General features: G+C 42.1%; 1 pseudogene; it reads right to left on the bottom strand.

Moving 5' to 3' along the window:
- Nucleotides 1-664: 664 nt before the first annotated feature.
- On the bottom strand, nt 665-8116 carry LOC120296106 (annotated as a pseudogene).
- Between the last annotated feature and the right edge of the window lie 1224 nt (nt 8117-9340).

The raw sequence follows: 9340 nt of genomic DNA, 5'->3' as shown, positions 1-9340 counted from the left end.
TTCGATTCCCGGCAATGGAACCTTTTTTTTTTTTTCAAATCTGCACATAATTAACGTATTTTCTAGAGACTAATAATTTTTCCAATTAAGGTAATTTTTGGTTAGCATTAGAGTTACCAGAAAACAGTTCCAGACTTCCGATCACTCTCACTATCAATCCTCTGAAACCCTGGCTCCTCCAGTTTTAACTAGTTTCTCATCATCACGCGGAAAAAAAATCAGTCCAACTACAGTTTTATGGTTCACTAAGAGCTCGCCTCCGGTCGACGGAAATTCCTCATCGGTGACAAAATGAACGACCAAAAATAGTGACAATGTCCGAAAAAAAGAATTACCGGACCGACATAGTCGTAGCAGAAACTTAGGACTAAGAAACAAATCAAATTTCCATGTCATGTCTCGACCACCGAGCACCGGCGCCGTGACGGTAACACATAGAGCCATGGATGATTGCTACGCATTCCATTCCTGCTCTTGACCAGTTCGAATCAAAAGAAAAGGGAGAGAAGCCCCGCATGATCAAACAATTATTAGACCAGTTCATAAATGCCAATGTAGCAATGGTGCATGCCGTGTTCGTCGTATATGAATGGATCACTGAGGCAATCGGACAATGGAAGAATATGCAGAAGAAAAGCCTGATCCAGCATCTTCTTTTTGCTCCCTATTTTTCACTTTTGAATCATATCTACGTGGAGATGAAGCCGAGTCGCACAAATCAATGTCCAACCACCCTATGCCGAGAAAGTTTCGGTCTCTTCTGCAAAATTCCACTCCAGCTCTTTTCTTAAAGGCAAAAAGTAGAGAAACTGAACACGCAAATCAACCGCTCGCTACAATCTCGTGTATGGCATCACTGACGCCATCCTCGGAGCGCACGGCCAACTAATCGCGACATCTCTGACCATCTATTCCGAAGGACAAGCGCACCAAGGACCTTCACGTTCCCAATATATACACCGGATAGTAGGGCAGCTGTGGACCTGGAATTGCTTGGGACCACTTCCGTTCCCTAAAGACATATAACAAACTCGCTTTCACTTCAATGGATGATACATCATAAAGGCAGAGTACATCTAACAACAGAATGAAAAATGGTGACTGCTAATCTGCACTGAGTTGGAAAATTCCTCGGAGTCCTTCCATCTCTCAATGTCATAGTTTTTATCAGTCTCAATGTCTTTATTTATCAAACTTTTAACAACCTTAGTTCAAGGTTTTGTCTAAAGAAGAACACCCACTTATATTGAAAGTAGGTCCAACATGGTCAGCCTAATTCCCACTGCTATAAGAAACAAGTTCATTCACTTATTCCATGGACTTCAGGGCAAATGAAGAGGTAGAAACAGCTTCTTAAGGAGCATCTGTCTTTATCATGCCTCAGAAAGCATACTGACATGAAATTGTTCATTTGCATCTTTATTAACTGGGTCAATAGAGTTTCGGTATAAAGGATTACTATGTCAGAAAGCCCAAAGCAGGTGTAAACCAACATCAATATTCTGGCATATATGTTCTTAAACCAACCTCGAGCTGCAAATAAAAGTACTTCCAACAAAAGAATACCTCACAGGGCTGCATGCCAAGAAGGTCGATGACTGCATTCATAGCTTCGGTCAAGCTCTCCCTAGATCCCAGGCCATATTCATCAACCCGCTCAAAATCTGCACCCATGCTTTCCCATGCATTTCTGAAATTGGATACTCCGACTTTCAGCATGTAATCTGCTGCAACAACCTCAAGGTCCTCAAGCTGATATTCATCTTCAACACCATCTTCCTCTGCTTCACCAGTGGGCAGATCAACCTGATAGGGAAGTAAAAATATTAAACAAAAAAGTGATTCAAAACCAAAGAATAAAATTGGTCTGTTGATTGCATTCTCTCCTTTTATGCAAGTTAATTATGAGAATTTACCCAAAAATGTCAGTAATAGCATTAAGATTTATGGGTTTTTTAAATTACAAGCCGTCAGTAGAGAATGGGCACTCAATCCCACAGGAGAATGTGACCATAGAGTAGCACGTATGCTTCTACCATACCAAATATTTTCACATGTTGAGGCAATTAGCGAGAGGATTTCATGTCATCTACAATAGCTGACAATGACAACAGATGATATTAGACAAACCAGTTACTGAAAGACAAGCCGTTATTCAACAATCTTTCAGTTATATCACGTTAAACATGATATTGAAGGTGACAAGTCATTCTTTCTAAACTATAAGCTGAGAAGAATGAGGGGATAATCTAAGCAAAGCCAACTAATACCTCTTTAACTATGAACTTCAACATATTGGAGAATTTTCAACTGCAGGCACACCGTCAGGCTTTTCAAATGCCACAAAGGTCTGTCCAGGTGAATCATAAGGAAGAGATCGTAGAGGTTTGGATGCAACTTCAGAAAACTCCTCCGCATCCGAGGAATCCACTATAACAGCAACCTAGAAGCAAATTCAGAAACTATAATTGCAGTCTCAGGCAAATGTGTCAAAGCAATATATGGCAGTTTTGAAGATAACATTACATTTTCCAATAACACCTCCGGAATCGCATTGGTGCAGTTGTACTGAAACAAGACATGGCTATCAAAAATGTGTTTCACAACATTAACTGCATATTCTGTTCCTGCTTCAGTCAACTCGACTGGCGCAGACGACTGCAAGAAAAAGAAAACCCTTTAAGTAAATCTCTACCAACAAAAGGTGGACATAAGCATTATTGAGATAAAAATATAATTACAGAACCTTAAAAGCTTCCCAAAGCTGGAAAACTCAGCAATTGAAGAAAGAAGTCTCTCATAAGCATCAACAGTTGTTGCAGTGGCCACTTGGAGGAGCAGCCAGACCAGCAGTAGGCTTCTTTCCAGGGGCTTTTTCTCTTGCAAGTGGCTGAGACTTGATCTCCTTGGGCACAGAGTTTATGTCAAAGGACTCATCTGAAGGCTCCTTATTGGAAATGGACATGTAAGTCAAAGTTAAAGGTCTTTAGACGAGGAGGAGGGGGGAGATAAGACTGACATAGTTTTTCAGACTTGTCTCCAAGTTGGCCAGGGAACTTCCAGCCACCCAAAGAGAAACTCATTCGCGCTGCATTAGTCTCAACTTCTGAATCATCACACCCAAGTGTGTTTAGGTAAAGAGTTGCTCTGTCACGAACCTGCAAGTGTGCATAAACTAAGTTGAGGCCAGACACGAAGGCTCATATAGGGGGAAAAATCTATTGCATGACAAGCAAAATAAGCAAAGCTAAAAAGCATATAACATGATCTTTGCCCCAGACAACTAACCTCATCATCACTATCAAAGAGACAGCGCCGTAGAAGAACAAAGATACGGGGCTGCAAGGAAGTTGTCAGTGATTAATCCAGCATTGATCAGATCAGAAAGAACTGTTGAAAGGCATACAACATTTGCTAAATAGCAGAAGTAAAGGAAACTCGGCTTACCTTCAACGATTCGACCATGGCACCAAACTTTGCCAGGGTGCTTACAGCACTAGCCCGAACAGTAGCATTTCAAGATGTACCTGATTGTAGATGTACCTTATGTACTTACTAGATCTGAGGTTTTCGGCCCTTCATTCCCAGAAAAATGGAGAATCTACCAATGAAAATGTAACCACACATGAAAAAGCTGATTTTTAAAGAAAAGGGAACTCTTAAAACATAATGTAACTCAAACACCCCACCTGTGTCGACAGATAAGTAAATTCACAATCTTCAATAAATTCGCACAGATGAAGCAACCCACTTTCTTTGCTTCAGGTATATCCCTGATGAGGATCACAATGGAATCTATAATAGCCTTTTTATACTCGAATCCACCTTCTTCCCTAAGAATGTTGCTAAGGAAGTTCATCCTGACGAAAAACCAAAATAACATCATCATAGGTTAATCCAAATTCACGTATCAGTTACTTTAGAGAATAACCACATGATAAGATATATTTGTTGTACCAAAAGGAAAATGGAAGGAGGCCAACTCACAGGATCTGTATTTCAGAGGAAACTTCAAACATAATGACCTTATGGCTTCCACCACTACAATTTTAAACTCATCGGCAATATCTGACATAAAATTGGTAATCTGCTTCATCAGACGATCAACACTTGATTCGTTTCCTGTCTTCAGAAGAGTGGTGATGGCAAGTGTGGCGATGCTTCTGTTCTGGTCAGAAATAAGACTCTCCATATCTATATTGCAATTAGTGACGGCCATTGGATGTGTCATTGCAACCTGTTCAAGAATATTCTTTAAGATTTACTTGGAATAGAACTGCAACTGCAGGAATGTTAATGAAAATATTGGTTGTCCCACAACCAAACTCTTTTTGGGGCCATGTGGAATCCTTGGCCTAGGTCAAATTTTGACAAAAGATTCAACTATATCCAACCCCACAAACAAGACACAAACTATGTGGAAATCTAAACTTGAGAGGTCTTATTCCAACTCCCATGATAGTGCCAAGAGAAGAGCTCCTCATTCCACCACTAGTTCAGTTCTAGACATCCTTTCTGAGCCTGGTCACAACTCAACTCTGGACAAAAGTCCACATACACGTCATCTGAATATTTCATCTTACAATTACTGGGGCGATAAATAGGTACAATAATCTACAACCAGCTGCTTTTTTCTGTCCTCCTGGGACTACAAATAAGGTACGAAGACAAAACATGTTGCTCTATTTCTTCAAATATATGGGTGCCTTTGCACCTATGCTACATATGTATGCATATGCATATACAACTAATGAAGAAAGACGAGTAACAATATATGCAGACTGAAGGTGATGATGACAAACTGCTCACACCCATTTGGAGGATATGGATATTTACATTGATTAGTCTTCTACACATAAAAAGGGTTTTAAAAACGTATTGGCAGACTATCTAGGAGGAGTAGGGTGGGGAGGTACTGACCTTATTCAGAGTGCGGACAGCTGCGAAATCTCAGCACTGGTTTGGAAGAACTCAAAAGAGCTGGAGAACAGTTATTGCTGGAGTCAATTCCCTGCTTGTCACTCCATTAAGCTCGTGATAGCTCTTGCAGCCTCAAGAATCACCATTTCAGCCTTGTGCCGCAGACAGCTTTCCAAATAATCAAAAAATGGTCTTTCACCAGTTTGTGAATTACCGGGCTGACTCATGGATAACCTGCATATATTGTTTAATAAATGATAATGTCATGCAAATTAGTTATGCTCATATTGAAAAGGACATCTTCCAGCTAAGTAGCTACAAGTACCTGACTAGTGTAGCGTATTAAAAGGCACTGGGCCAAAGGTGATCGAACAGATCCCCTTGTCAAGCTTGTTACAAGCTTGCTCACAGCAAGTCTATCATTTTGCCGAATCTGTGTGTTTTGAATAGGATGTAACGTCAGCACCTTTAAGCTAATAAGTAATCCAAATACATTTTAAGCGTACAGAAAAAAAAGGAAAGTCTCTATTGTGTGGCATTGTATACATTAGAGTATAATCAGAGGCTCTTTCTTTCTTGATGGCCAAAATAATTGCCTCTTTCCACAGCAAAAAGGGAAAACAGCATGATACGAGACAGTATGTCCAGCAGCACAAAGCAATGCGCTCAATTATGACCATTCAATGGAGACGACAAATTCAGGTTTGTTTTCAGAAAAGGAAAGAGATCAAAAGAAAAGAAAGGTGATGTGTCATGACACAACATGAATCAGCCAATTTACAGAATAGAATGAACTGCTAAATTTAAGTTGTTCTAGGTATTGAAGAAAAGGAAGACCAAGCATTTACATTTACCCCACCATGATAAAAGTGAAAATATAAAATATCTGCGTCCTTCATGTCTTTGTCAAAATCAATATGACCAACTAAAGATAAATTATGTCTATTTTAGATTGCAGATCACTGATCACAGGGAAAGCTGGTATGACAATGTCAAAGATCTCTCTCTCTCTCTCTCTCTCTCTCTCAACTTTTCATGAACTAAAAGTGATAGGTTTCCTCCTATGAGGCTACGTATGAACTTGTATTAGTTCAGAACAATAACAGGAAAGAACCACCTGACAAGCAAGAAATTCCTTAATGTAGAAGAAATAGAGGAAACAGAAAGAACAGTGAAAACACTCAGAATCTACTAGCTAGTTTCTATTGCAGAAAATGAGACAGCTTCTCTTCCCGAATGCAAATTCCAGAAGCTAAAAGTTCATCTAAAACATTAAATCACGGATTTTTCACAGAGGTCAACAAATGGATCTATTCATGTTTAGCTTCAGATAGTAAATCATATTATTGCCATGGAATTAGCCTTCCACTTGGGACAGGCAGTCAGGCGTCCATAGACATGAAACACACAAAACACGATCAAGTCTAAAATTTTCTATGCAAGGTAAATAGCCATGCGGCTGACTAATACTGGGATATAAGATTGCAGTTTCTCCAAAAATTGCACCTAAATTGTGAAAAGGTAAGTCCAATCGTCTAGACGAACAATGCTTTAACCAACCTGATGGAGTACGGCCAGTGCATGAAACTGTACAAGGGCTGCTCTTGATTGCACAGCTTCCTGAACCTCATTGCTCCACCTTTTTACAATCTCCGGGTTCGTCTGTAAACATGAGACAAATATAAAGAGGCAGATTTTGACATAAAGAAGGAACTAGCTACCATCACCAGAAAGCATTTAAATGAACCTGAAGTAAATGGATCCCGCTAACTAAGGCTGCACTGGCAACCACCGGGTTCTTGTCAACAATAGCTTGTTTCAAGTAGCGTCAATTTGGGTGAGCAGGGTTCCATCTGTGATCCGACATAAAAACTCGAATTGCATTGGCATCGATACATGTCAGTCTTGCTGTTCATATCCTTCATTAGGGAGCTTGTCACAATAATCACCTAGCTTAAGCAAAGAAAATTCAGCAAGTCAGAATTTGCAAACAAAACCAAGGCTCATTCATATAAAGGGAGTCAGGATTAGAATATTCCAATTCAGCATACAACCTCATCTGCAGAAGGAGAGATCTCCTTTATCATCAAATAAACCATTCTCCTTAATCCTATGTCTCTGGATTGGAAAAGTTTTGTCACAGCAAAAAGACTTCTGTCGCTTCTGTCTGCATGATTGAATGGAGATCCAGTCACATATAGCACTAAAAGAGACACATTAATCAAATCCTCCATGATCTTGATCATAACAGCCAATGAAGCATAAGGGGTAATGATTTGGAACATTTAAAAGAATTTGACCTTGGTGAATGTTTCCCTGATTCAGCAGATAGAGTAGCTTCGTGATGACCTGCACCGAGCGAAAAACACCAGAAAACTCAGTCATTGATGAAAGAACTGGGCGTGAAATGTAGGTTTGAAATTGAATACCACAAAGCGAGACCTGAGAGCATCGCCTAGGGTCAAGCTGAGGGTCGTTGAAAACTCTAGCTTCCTGAAGAACTGCTCCCTTCTCGATCCCGAAAACGGAGAGCAATCGGCTGCACAGCATTCGAATCGCAAAAATCAGGTAAATCAAAAAGACCCACATATGGAGCTCCATCCCATCACATTTCACACAAGAAGAACCAGAAGTCAGCAATCACTAGCAGCCGACGAACATTAAAACAGCAACCCTGAAGGAGAAAAACCGATCACGCCCATCGACACCGAGTACATTCGCACAATTCAACATCCCCATTGCTCGTAGCAGCTGAATTCACAATTATCTCCGCCGATACTACGGAACAACACAGGAACCGTCGGATCGCGAAAACCGAATCAAGTCGAGAAAACAACCGTAGCCCATCAATTCAGTCAGACCCAGCGCCCCGACCAAACAACAATTCGGCATCGCTACTGCTCGCCGGAGCCACATTCCCGATTGCTTCCGCCGACAGATACGAAACGACCGCGGGAACCCGCTCGGATCGAGCGAGCGCGAAACCGGATCACGTCGAGAACACGACCATAGCGCATCGAATCGGACCGAAACGACGGATCTAGGAACCTACGACTCGCGTCGGCACCGCGCGAACAGATGTGCGAGCAGAAACCGACGAATCCGGTGAGAAGAAAAACAGAGGAAGGAACGAGAGGACGCCGGAGGCTTTACCTTCTTCGTCGTCGTCGTCCTTCTTCATGAACGGCTGAGCCATGGCGGCGCGGCGAGAGCGAACGCGGCGGAATGCGGGGCGTGCGGCGGCGCAGTCTCTGAATCTGGCTCGGCGTGTGTGGAGCTTTTCCGAGCGCGCGGGGGATGATACGGAGAAGGAAGAAGCTGTGAAAACTGTAGGAGGGGACTTGGAGATCTGGTGTTTTGTCTCTTGGGACGGGAGCAGGAGGACTGGGAAGTAATTTTGCAATCCAAGTCATCCACTGTACGTAAATTTCAAGTAAGTTGTCGAATGTAGGGGTGTGTAAAATGAACTGCCTAGTTCGAACTAGACTAGCTAGTGCAGTTTGATTCTTAAGATTGCCGGTTCGATTCTCGGTTCTTAGGGAATCGAATTGGATTGCATCGGATAGACTATAAATACCTTTTAGAATGTGAACTAAATATTGTTGTCCAATGGTACTCCAAACTATGGCTCAATAACTTTTCATTCATTGTTACTTCCATCAATATCTTAAAATTTTTCACTCTCTTTTATTGTGCACGCCTATCCTTGGCTGGGAGAAAGTAGCTAATTCCATTTGATTTATCGGACCAAACGGTCCGATTCGGGCTTCTGGTCCTAGGACCAAACACCCAATTTGTTCCCAATTCTACTTTGAATCGGTTTGGTTCTCGATTCTACATCTAAACCTGAGATATCGAAAACCGGTTACCCCTACTCAAATGTAAGGATGAGCATGATTTTTTAGAACTTAGAACCGAAAAACTAGATTGGTTGAACATATTTTCCAAAGTTCGAAGGTAGGTTATGTTCTAAAAGGGAAAAAGTCACGAAAAACCCCGAATTTTGCCCATAGCGACATATTTACCCAATTTTTTTGCGATTTAAAAACCCCAAACTTTAAACCGTGACACATTTACCCCATCAAGGGTATTTTTGTCTTTTTATTCTATTTTTTTTTTCTTCTTCCTCCCTCGCCCCGCCCGGCCGCCTAGCGAGGGCTTGCCTTTTAGCTTCTGGGCAGGGTTTTTCGCTCCCGCCGTTCAAGCGAGCGCACCCCCTTGCCCGACGCCGAAGGGCACCCCCTCGCCAAATCTCAAGGTCGTCCCCGCCGATGCAAGCGAGGGTTGCTCGACGTTGGCGAGGGCAGGGACACTTGCTCGACTCGCCTGCCGGCAAGGGGTGCCTCTTGTCGATCCGGTATGGTCGCCCCGCACGCACGCAGTGGGAGCCGCCCGACGCCGGCGAGGGCATGGACACCTC

Source organism: Eucalyptus grandis, chromosome 7, assembly GCF_016545825.1.
Source record: "Eucalyptus grandis isolate ANBG69807.140 chromosome 7, ASM1654582v1, whole genome shotgun sequence".
NCBI classification, from domain to species: Eukaryota; Viridiplantae; Streptophyta; class Magnoliopsida; order Myrtales; family Myrtaceae; genus Eucalyptus; species Eucalyptus grandis.
This window is presented reverse-complemented; position numbering and strand designations above follow the sequence as displayed.